The sequence below is a fragment of the Narcine bancroftii genome, chromosome 12 (assembly GCF_036971445.1).
Source record: "Narcine bancroftii isolate sNarBan1 chromosome 12, sNarBan1.hap1, whole genome shotgun sequence".
Lineage (NCBI taxonomy): Eukaryota > Metazoa > Chordata > Chondrichthyes > Torpediniformes > Narcinidae > Narcine > Narcine bancroftii.
In genome coordinates this window covers 72639435-72651541 of record NC_091480.1, presented here as the reverse complement: position 1 = coordinate 72651541, position 12107 = coordinate 72639435, and the positions used below count along the sequence as shown (strand labels likewise).

The following is a 12107-nucleotide window of genomic DNA, read 5'->3' as shown; positions in this document are numbered from 1 at the left end:
ATGATCCTCCTAGAACAGCAAGTTCCACTCCAGACAGAATGCGGCTCCGACAAGTTCTTTCATCTATTGTCTTTTTGTAAACAACAATCCATTAGTGAAGTCTCTTGGGCACTCTCCAAAGCTTTTGCAAAGGCTCTGAAGCTGACAAGTCTAGCATGAGCAGAGCTCTAGTATTTTAAATAAAATCTGTTTTAAAGTGTTTGTATGTATGTGACCTACACTAAAAAACCTAACCTAATTTATCTCCCAAAAATATATCTATAATCTGTCACAGTTTCAACAAAGTTGTGTTTCAATAAAATGGCGGTGTCCAGGATGAAGAGCCTGCTGATGCCGCTCACCACTGGGATGATTCTCCCAAAGTGTCTCCCTAACCCTGCCTAATAAAAGTCTTTATCTTTATTAGTATATTATTAAGTATATTAGTAAGGCTTTATCTGTAAACTTTGGGGAGGGGGATTAATTATGACAGCGGCACGGTTAGCACAATGCTGTTACAGTGCCATCAACCAGGGTTTGAATTAAATTATTGTGTCTCAGGCAACTGGAAAATTCGCACATCCAGCATCCGTGATTCCTGTAGGTGTCAGTCACCAACGAGCCTGCAGCAGACGTGGACATACCCCTCCATAAATCTTCGTCCGCGAAGCCAAGCCAAAGAAGAAAAAGATACTATATCATCTGTCTCTTGTTTCCTTGCCCATAGAATATTCAATGCAAAGCTTAATTGTTCTATGCCTGGTTTCTCCAATATTTTTTTCCTTCTTTCCTTACTGGAGTACAGTTCATGGCCAAGCCAAATTGTGATAAGCGTGAAGAGTGAGAGAACATTAATATGCGTTATAAATTCATGTCCAATACAGCAAGCATTCCAGGGAAAATTAATTTAAATCTTAACAGTTCTTGTCATTCATCCTTTGCACCAGGTCCAATAAATATATGGCCGAGCACTGGTTTTACGACAGAGTAGGTAAACATACATTCAATGAGCTAGTGTGTAAAAGGTTACTAAGGGTAGGTGGGATCATGATTTGAGTTTATTTCAGTAACAATTGGGTCTAGAGCAGTGATTCTCAACCTTCCTTCCACTCACTAACCACCTGAAGTAATCTCTTACTAATTGGACGCCTGCCGACATTTTTCCATATCTTGATGAGGGGCTCAAGCCCGCAAAGTCGGTTATGTATTTTTACTTTTGCTATATAGAGGTCACTGTTCGACCTGCTGAGTTTCTCCAGCATTCTGTGTTTTTACTTCAACCACGGTGTCTACAGATTTTCGTTTTTACTGTGGTAATAAAAATTCTCTCAATCTGCCCTTCATCGTGAAAGTGCAGAGGGTTTTACATCCCCAGCTCACATCAACTAAGTGACCTGCATCGTTTCTCCTACTTAGCAACTTTGCAGTACTGTACAGCTGTTGTATTTTGCTTACTGCTTGATAAAATAAAGACCTTGAACTATATAGTGCAGTCTTGCTGTGGGGGAAACATGTACAGGTGAAATGTAGAGCTAAAAATGACACAACAGTCATTTTTTGTACAATAATGTACAAGCCTAAATGAGTTTTTTTTAAGGAGGTAACAAAATACATTGATGAAGGTAGGGTGATAGATGAGGTGAATATGGATGTTAGTAAAACATTTGACAAGGTCCCCCATGAGTGCCTCATTAAGAAAGTAATGAGGCATGGGATCCATGGAAACTTGGATTCAGAATTGGCTTGCTTGTAGAAAGCAGGAGTAGTAGTGGACAGGAAGTATTCTGCCTGGAGTTCAGTGAGTAGTGGAGTGCCACAGGGATCTGTTCCAGGACCCCTGCTCTTTGTGATTTTTAAAAATAACCTGCATGAAGATGTAGAGGGATAGGTTAGTGGATTTGTGGATGATACAAAGGTTGGAGGAATTGTAGATAGTGTTGAAGGTTGTCGTAGACAGGATGGGAAGAAGTGGTAGATGGAATTCAATCCAGATAAGTGTAAGGTGATGCATTTTGGAAGGTCGAACTTGAAAGCAGAGTACATGGTTAATACTGGGAGAGTTAACAGTGTGGAAGAACGGAGGGGTCTTGGGGTCCAAATCCATAGATCTCTCAGGTTTATAGGATAGTTAAAAAGGCCTATGGCATGCTGGGCTTCATTAGTCAGGGGATTGAGTTTAGGAGTCGAGAGGTCATGTTTCAGCTTTACAAATCTCTGGTAAGACCACACAGAATATTGTGTTCAGTTCTCGTCACCTCATTACAGGAAGGACATGGAAGCTATAGAGAGGGTGCGGAGGAGATTCACCAGGAATGTTGCCTGGATTGGAAAATATATTTTATGAGGCAAATTTAGCAGAGCTGGGGCTATTCTCTTTGGAGCAAAGGATGGAAGGTGACTTAATAGAGATTCTGAGAGGTATAGATAAGGTAGACAAGTCAGCACCTTTTCCCCAGGTTGGGAGTAGCAAACATCAGAGAATGTCTGTACAAAGTGAAGGGAGGAAGGTTTAGGGGAAAAGATTAAAGTTGTGGATGCCTGGAATGCATACCAAGTGTGGAGATGGAACAGTAGGGACATTTAAGAAACTCTTTGACATGTATGAAAAAAAGAGGGTTACGAAGTCAGGAGGGTTTTTTTTAAAAAAAGGTATACATAGGCCAGCACAACATTGTGGGCTGAAAGGCCTATATTGCATTGTAATGTTCTATTTCAGCATTAACAGCAACTCTTTGGCTTGGCTTCGCGGACGAAGATTTATGGAGGGGTAATGTCCACGTCAGCTGCAGGCTCGTTTGTGGCTGACAAGTCCGATGCAGGACAGGCAGACACGGTTGCAGGGGAAAATTGGTGGGTTGGGGTTGGGTGTTGGGTTTTTCCTCCTTTGTCTTCTGTCAGTGAGGTGGGCTCTGCGGTCTTCTTCAAAGCAGGTTGCTGCCCGCCGAATTGTGAGGCGTCAAGATGCACGGTTTGAGGCGATATCAGCCCACTGGCGGTGGTCAATGTGGCAGGCACCAAGAGATTTCTTTAGGCAGTCCTTGTACCTCTTCTTTGGTGCACCTCTGTCTCGGTGGCCAGTGGAGAGCTCGCCATATAACACGATCTTGGGAAGGCAATGGATATTTTACATGTGACCAGTTAACCTTGCTAAAATAATACTAAAATGGTTTTATTGATTGTAGCTTTCGAATGTCATAGCTGAATGCTGCAAGACCAGGGATTTTGAACTTCATTCTTCAATTGAAATATAAATTATTTTGCAGATAGGCTGGGATGGAAGACGAATAGAAAAATATGTTGGGGAAAAATGTGTGATGGACCCTACATTCCTACTAATTTGCCTGCTTTGCTCTTCTGGGGTAAAGCTTTTATGGTGCTAAAATAGTTCTCCTGCAACAGTCATATTCACCAGAGGGAAATGGCAGGTTCACTTACCCCCTTTGATCATATCATTCTTTTACTTTTTGTTCACTGCCCACCTTCTTCCTCAAAGCACTCTGGACATTGCATGTTCTGCTAAATAAATGTTTCTACCCTTCCACAGCATGGAGAAACAACCTACAGAATCCTAAATGTTTAGAACATAAGAATTAGGAGCAGGCCATGTGCCTCACCAAGCCTGTTCTGCCATGGCTAATATGATAGGCTCACCGCCACTGACCTGCCTTTTCCGCATACCCCTTTATACTATGTATAAACCTAACCAACATCACAATGGAAAACAGTAAATCGCGTGAAATGGTCCAAGAGTCTCAATGTGGACAAGACAAAGGAGATGATCATGGACTTCAGGAGGACCAGGAATGACCATCCTCCGCTATACATCAACAACTCTGTAGTGGAGAGCACCAATTTCCTTGGAGTCCATTTAACTAGTGACCTATTGCGAACTACAGGAGCTCTATCAAGACAGTACAACCGGCTGATGTGGTACGGTCGCTGCAGAGAAATGGATCGGAGGTCAATCCACAGGACTGTAAGAGCGACAGAGAAGATCACTAGTGTCTCTTTCCACCTCTCCTCCCCCCATGTGATCAACAGGGATCATTGTCTGAAGAGGCCATACACCCTGGTAGTAGGGGTCCTTAACGAATTTTGCGATCCTTCTTCAATCTATGATCCTGGTAGATCACATTGATGGTCATGGGGGGGGTTAGGGGAGAGAGAGAGATCCCATTGATCCTCTCTGCCACTCTTACGGTCCAGTGATAGATTTCGGATCCAATGCTCTACACACTGTGATGTAGCTGGCCAGGACATTCTCGAGAGAAATCCTGTGGAAGGTTGACATGATGGTGGCCGGTAGCCTTGCCCACTTCAGTCTTCTCAGGAAGTGCAGTCGCTGTTGCACCTTCCTGCCAAGAGAGGAGATAAGTGTCCAGAATAAGTCACAACTTAAGTCGACATCGAGGAACTTGGTGCCGATCTATTAATGTGTAATTGAGGTAGTTATCCCTGGTCCTCCTGAGGTTCACAATCATCTCCTTTGTCTTGTCCACATTGAGACTCATGTTGTTAATCTCCCACCATTCCACAAGATTTTCCACCACTTTCAAACAGGCCTCAATTGTACAAGTACCCAAGAATAGAGTGGTAACCTGCCTAAATGACTACCAACCAGTGGTGCTCACATCCAGAGTGATGAGGTGTTTTGAGTGGCGACATGGAACAATTCGATTTGCCTACTCCAACAACAAGTCTATGACAGATGCCATCTCTCTGGCTCTACACAAAGCCCTGGAACACCTGGACAGCAAACATGCATTCATTAGGATGCTCTTTATCAACTACAGTTCAGCATTTAACACCATCATCACCTCAAAACTGATCAGCAAACTCCAAGACCTGGGACTCAACACCCCACTGTGTAATTGGATCCTGGATGTCCTCACCTCCAGACCCAAACAGTGAGGATTGGCAAGAACATCTTCTCCACAATCTCCATCAGCACTGGAGCAACACGGGGCTGCGCAATTAGCCCCCTACTCGCTTTACAACTACCAGGCTCGGTGTGATGACAATGCCATTTACAAATTTGCTGATGCTACCACAGTTGTGGGCTGTATAAAAAAGGGCGATGAGTCAGCATACAGGAGGGAGATTGAAAACTTGGCTGAATGGTGCTCCAACAACAACCTTGCACTCAATGTCACCAAAACTAAGGAGCTGATTGTGGACCAGAGGTGATCACTGGGGGAATCAGAGGTGAAGAGAGTGAGCAAATTTAAGTTCTTGGGAGTCACTATCTCAGAGATTTCCTGAAGCCAACATATTAATATCACTGTGAAGAAAGCACATCAGCGCTTCTACTTCTCAGGAGTTTGTGGAGGTTTGATATGACTGGAAACCTTGGCAAACTTCTACAAATGTTTTAGTGGAAAGTGGGCTTGCCAGCTGCATCATGGTCTGGTATAAGGGCACCAATACCTCTGAACATAAAGCCTGCAAAAGGAAATGGACATCACAGGCAAAACTCTCCCACCAGGCACCATTAAAAAAAATCTATACGGAACACAACCATCGGAGAACAGCAGAAATGATCAAGGATCCACACAACCCAGCACACGCTCTGTTCCCGCTGCTGCCATCAGGAAAGAGGTATAGATGTCACAAGACTCACACCACCAGGTTCAGGGACAGCTGCTACCCCTCCACCATCAGACTCCTCAACAACAAACTCAATCAGGGACTCATTTAAGGACTCTTACTTTATTTATCACTGAATATTTATTTTTTGTCTGTATTTGCAGTTTGTTTACATTTCTTTATTTACATTGCGTATCTTTTTTCTTGAGTACCGTTTACACCACCAATAAGTAGAAATTCTGCCACGCCCACAGGTAAAAGAATCTCAGAGTTATATGTGATGTCATGTATGTACTCTGACAATAAATTTGAACTTTCTGCAACTTCAATTAATTTGCACTCTTCCTTCCCAAGATCTGGTAAATTTTGGCTCAAAATACTAACTTTTCCTCTTTCCAAAGAGGATGCCTGATTGCTAAGCATTCCCAGTATTTTCAGTTTATATTTCACACTTCCAATGTGCATTTTTTAGTTTCAGCTAATAATTGACAAAGCAAGCCTGGGGTTTAAAAGCATGAAGGTCACAGTATTTAGGAAGAAAATTTAGGATTCCAGCAATAACCACTTGGCTAAAACAACACAATGGGGAGATAGCAGTTGGACATTGTCACAGCAATTATTTTGTAATCATTTCTATCCAAAGGTAGAAGTCTGGACCAGACTTACAGATTTCTCTGAAAGTGGGCACATTTAGTCATTAATCAGAGAAAGAGGTAAATGGCCTCTTGGATGGATCTTTCGCAATGATAAAACTGTGGTTTTTCAGCTTCAGAGAGAATATTACACAAAAATATCAACAGATAAAAGATCAATTTCTACAAGCAGAAACAACTGACAATTCATCTACGAGCCTTTCTTTGTAATTGATCTGCTGACTTGACATTCAGGTGCACATAAGACACAATTCATGAAGATCATACCCATGCCCTCAGAGGACATTGTTGCAAAATGAATTGCCTCCAAGGTGTGTTCCTGCAATCTTTCAAGGCTTCTTCAACAGCATCTCCCAACCACCCAGAATGTCCAGGATAGCAAGTACCTGGAAATGCTTTGACCACAAAGCTCTCCTCTACCACTACTCCAGATGTGAGAGTACTTCAGAATAATTCAACTAGGAAACTCTCCACCATCTCAAGGATGCATCTGAATTAGCCATTAATTACTACTTTACCAGCAAACTCCATGTCTCATAACTAAACTTGAAAAAAATTGTGAAAGAAATGAAGTCTAGTTGCAATACACTTCATAACCCGATATCCTGTCAACACTAAGAATAACAGCCAAATGGAATGTCAAAGAACTCCAGAGTTCTCAGACATTCCATTCTAGAGGATCTGGCAAGAGACAGCATGCATTTGCAAGCTTTCTGGTGAGATTTATACAAACGAGAAAGTTATTTTTACCCTCAAGCATAGGTCAATAATGACTGAATTGCTAACCCCATTCACTATAATTCTATAGGTCAGTAATGACTGAATTGCTAACCACATTCACTAATTCTCACTCACTAAAACTCACCGTAGTACCAACGTTCAAGTTATAAATAGTAGAAATTCAAGAGCATGGCAGATGGAATTTTCTAAGTTGCTACATGTTCACCCAAAGTTCATCACACCCCTGCTTGAAAAACATGCTCTCTTCAAAAACATGAAGTTAAAAAAAATTACAACAGACTCCAATAAGATGGAATACGCTGCCTGTAAAGACAGGTTGGTAATAGTTGTGAAAAAAAACTGGAAAAATACTCAACAGTGGGGGGAGAAAGAAAACAAGACTAATTAGAAAAGCCTTTATAAAAAAAATAACTGGCACACACACAAAAGGATGAATAGGTTCTTTAATAAATCTCTCTCCATGGCATTCACATGCCCAAAGTTCAGCACCCTGAGCAGTTTAACTATTTTTCATGTCCATTGTAATTCAAAACCGGTCATTAGCTATGCAGCACTGGCCTCCTCATTTCCTCGATTCACATGGGTCTCAATACCACAGCAAGGGAATAAGACGAGCCACAACACGGCAAGCAATTGTGTGATTTTATATTTGATCACTCAGTTGAGAACGCAATGCTTTTATTCTCAATAGCAGATGCAATCTGTTTTGGGATTGAACCAAAAATCCCAATTTATCTGCAATGCTGTTTCCATTTACATTTCTATTGTAACTCAAGACTTGTAAAACATTTGCTCACATGGAAATAACAATTCCAATAAAGTTTAGCAATTGTGACCCATGAATAATCCCAACTCTTCATGCCTAAATCAGCCCTGGGATATTTGATAGGATACTTTTCAGTCAACCACATTATAGTGGATTTTGAATCAAATACAGTATCAGCTCGATCATGCTCCCTGAAGAAAATTTATGAACCAGATTGTTTTTGTAATGACAATCCAGTTGGGTTTTCACCTTTACTGAAAACAACTTTTTAAATTTAAAAAAAATATTAAATGTAGTCATACAACACACTAATAGACCACTTTGGCCCATAAATTTACACCCAGTACACATCCAGTACATTTTGAACGTTGGGAGGAAACCAACCCCCCCCCCCCCCCCCACCCCAGGGAAAACCCACACAGACACAGGGAGAACATCCAAACTCCTGACAAACAGCATTGAATTCAAACCCAGGTCCCAATTGCTGGCGCTGCAAAGCTGTTGCGCTGCTACGCCAACCGTGCCACCCAGATTTACTGGAATTTAAAGACCCAAGCTGCTCTAGAGGTATTTAATCTCAGATCTATTGTTCAGTTCTCTGGAGAATTCAACCATTCAACATGCCAATCCCTTAAGACTTTGTTCAAACAGGTTTGTTTTATTCAACTCTTTCAAACATCTGAGACAGAAAAGTTCTGCAATGCAAGCTGTCTGCGTGTCTGTCACTGTGTTTGTGTGTCTGTCACTGTGTTTGTGTGTCTGTCACTGTGTTTGTGTGTCTGTCACTGTGTTTGTGTGTCTGTCACTGTGTTTGTGTGTCTGTCACTGTGTTTGTGTGTCTGTCACTGTGTTTGTGTGTCTGTCACTGTGTTTGTGTGTCTGTCACTGTGTTTGTGTGTCTGTCACTGTGTTTGTGTGTCTGTCACTGTGTTTGTGTGTCTGTCACTGTGTTTGTGTGTCTGTGTATGCGCGCACATGTCTTGTGTGCCTGTGCATCTTGTGTGCTTGAGCCTTGTGTGTATCTGTGTCTGTGTACACATCTGTATATTTAAGTCTGCATGTAAGTGCGTGGATAACCACCCGTCTGCCTCTCCCCACCCACTCGCTTGTGTGCCTGCCTCTGTCCGCCTATCAGCATCTCTCCCTCTGCCTAGCTCCCTGTCCACCTCCTTCCTTCCATCCCTCTCTCCCTTTGTCAGCCTGTCCACCTCCCTCCATCTGTCAGCTTGCCTCCACTTCCCTCATTGCCTTGCCCTTCCTCACTCCCCTCCCTCTCCTACCACCTCCCTACCCCACTCATCATCTCCACTCCCCTCCATCACCCCCCCCACCATCAATCATCACCCCTACGTCAATCATCCCTCTCCACCAGTCCCCCTCCCTCTCCTGTCCACGACAGCGCCGCGCTATCTCCGCGCCTCCCGTACCTGACGACGGGCTGTGAGCGGGCGCCCACAGGCCGACCGTGGACGTGTCAGCAGCCCTCCCTCTAAGCAGTGCCCCGGCCTTCTCCGTGCCTGGCCACTCGCCGCTCCAGCCCCGTCCTCCTTCCGACTGCCCGCCCCTGGCCCTGACGTCACCCCGTTGTGACGACGGCGCCCCATGACGCCTCCACGCGGTGGGAGGTTGATGGTGAAGGGTTGGGGATCAACCAGTAATTGGGCCACTCAGGCAGCAAGTTCACAATTTCAAGGGATCTCCAAGTCTTTCTGGGATGTGTGGGAGGCCAAATATAAGGGGAAAGAATAAAAGCTCACCAGCAACTGTATTTCAGGAGGCGTTTGAGAAGACACGACAAACATCTAAAGGTTTACCTGAGAGAACAGCCTGACCAGTTGTACCACTGTCTGGTATGGAGGTGCCAAGCTTCTACAGTCTGACCGGTTGTGCCACTGTCTGGTATGGAGATGCCAAGCTTCTACAGTCTGACCGGTTGTACCACTGTCTGGTATGGAGGTGCTAAGCTTCTACAGTCCGACTGGTTGTACCACTGACTGGTATGGAGGTGTCAAGCTCCTACAGTCTGACCAGTTGTGCCACTGTCTGGTATGGAGATGCCAAGCTTCTACAGTCTGACTGGTTGTACCACTTTCTGGTATGGAGGTGCCAAGCTTCTACAGCCTGACCAGTTGTACCACTGTCTGGTATGGAGGTGCCAAGCTTCTACAGTCTGACCGGTTGTACCACTGTTTGGTATGGAGGTGCCAAGCTTCTACAGTCCGACTGGTTGTACCACTGTCTGGTATGGAGGTGCCAAGCTTCTACAGTCTGACCGGTTGTGCCACTGTCTGGTATGGAGATGCCAAGCTTCTACAGTCTGACCGGTTGTACCTCTGTCTGGTATGGAGGTGCTAAGCTTCTACAGTCCGACTGGTTGTACCACTGACTGGTATGGAGGTGTCAAGCTCCTACAGTCTGACCAGTTGTGCCACTGTCTGGTATGGAGATGCCAAGCTTCTACAGTCTGACTGGTTGTACCACTTTCTGGTATGGAGGTGCCAAGCTTCTACAGACTGACTGGTTGTACCACTGTCTGGTATGGAGGTGCCCAGCTTCTACAGTCTGACTGGTTGTACCACTGACTGGTATGGAGGTGTCAAACTCCTACAGTCTGACCAGTTGTGCCACTGTCTGGTATGGAGATGGCAAGCTTCTACAGTTTGACTGGTTGTACCACTGTCTGGTATGGAGGTGCCAAGCTTCTACAGTCTGACCGGTTGTACCACTGTCTGGTATGGAGGTGCCAAGCTTCTACAGTCCGACTGGTTGTACCACTTTCTGGTATGGAGGTGCCAAGCTTCTACAGTCTGACCAGTTGTACCACTGTCTGGAATGGAGGTGCTAAGCTCCTACAGTCCGACTGGTTGTACCACTGACTGGTATGGAGGTGTTAAGCTCCTACAGTCTGACCAGTTGTGCCACTGTCTGGTATGGAGATGGCAAGCTTCTACAGTTTGACTGGTTGTACCACTTTCTGGTATGGAGGTGCCAAGCTTCTACAGTCTGACCGGTTGTACCACCGTCTGGAATGGAGTTGCTAAGCTCCTACAGTCTGACTGGTTGTACCACTGTCTGGTATGGAGGTGTCAAGCTCCTACAGTCTGACCAGCTGCGCCACTGTCTGGTATGGAGATGGCAAGCTTCTACAGTTTGACCGGTTGTACCACTTTAAGGTATGGAAGTGCCAAGCTTCTACAGTCTGACTGGTTGTACCACTGTCTGGTATGGAGGTGCCAAGCTACTACAGTCTGACCGGTTGTACCACTGTCTGGAGTGTAGGTGCCAAGCTTCTACAGTCTGACCGGTTGTACCACTGTCTGGAATGGAGGTGCTAAGCTCCTACAGTTCGACTGGTTGTACCACTGTCTGGTATGGAGGTGTCATGCTCCTACAGTCTGACCAGTTGTGCCACTGTCTGGTATGGAGATGCCAAGCTTCTACAGTCTGACTGGTTGTACCACTTTCTGGTATGGAGGTGCCAAGCTTCTACAGACTGACTGGTTGTACCACTGTCTGGTATGGAGGTGCCCAGCTTCTACAGTCTGACTGGTTGTACCACTGACTGGTATGGAGGTGTCAAACTCCTACAGTCTGACCAGTTGTGCCACTGTCTGGTATGGAGATGGCAAGCTTCTACAGTTTGACAGGTTGTACCACTTTCTGGTATGGAGGTGCCAAGCTTCTACAGTCTGACTGGTTGTACCACTGTCTGGTATGGAGGTGCCAAGCTTCTACAGTCTGACCGGTTGTACCACTGTCTGGTATGGAGGTGCCAAGCTTCTACAGTCCGACTGGTTGTACCACTTTCTGGTATGGAGGTGCCAAGCTTCTACAGTTTGACCAGTTGTACCACTTTCTGGTATGGAGGTGCCAAGCTTCTACAGTCTGACCAGTTGTACCACTGTCTGGAATGGAGGTGCTAAGCTCCTACAGTCCGACTGGTTGTACCACTGACTGGTATGGAGGTGCCCAGCTTCTACAGTCTGACTGGTTGTACCACTGACTGGTATGGAGGTGTCAAACTCCTACAGTCTGACCAGTTGTGCCACTGTCTGGTATGGAGATGGCAAGCTTCTACAGTTTGACTGGTTGTACCACTGTCTGGTATGGAGGTGCCAAGCTTCTACAGTCTGACCGGTTGTACCACTGTCTGGTATGGAGGTGCCAAGCTTCTACAGTCCGACTGGTTGTACCACTTTCTGGTATGGAGGTGCCAAGCTTCTACAGTTTGACCAGTTGTACCACTTTCTGGTATGGAGGTGCCAAGCTTCTACAGTCTGACCAGTTGTACCACTGTCTGGAATGGTGGTGCTAAGCTCCTACAGTCCGACTGGTTGTACCACTGACTGGTATGGAGGTGTTAAGCTCCTACAGTCTGACCA

The 12107-nt window shown here is 45.0% G+C and overlaps 1 protein-coding gene across 1 annotated transcript in view; it reads right to left on the bottom strand.

The window, feature by feature from the left end:
- Window positions 1–9297, bottom strand: part of LOC138747532 (ORM1-like protein 3) — a 41961-nt gene extending 32664 nt beyond the window's left edge. The window contains exon 1 of the mRNA XM_069906829.1: window positions 9153–9297. The gene's annotated coding sequence lies outside the window, so the exon portion shown is untranslated. The remainder of the gene's footprint in view (window positions 1–9152) is intronic.
- Between the last annotated feature and the right edge of the window lie 2810 nt (window positions 9298–12107).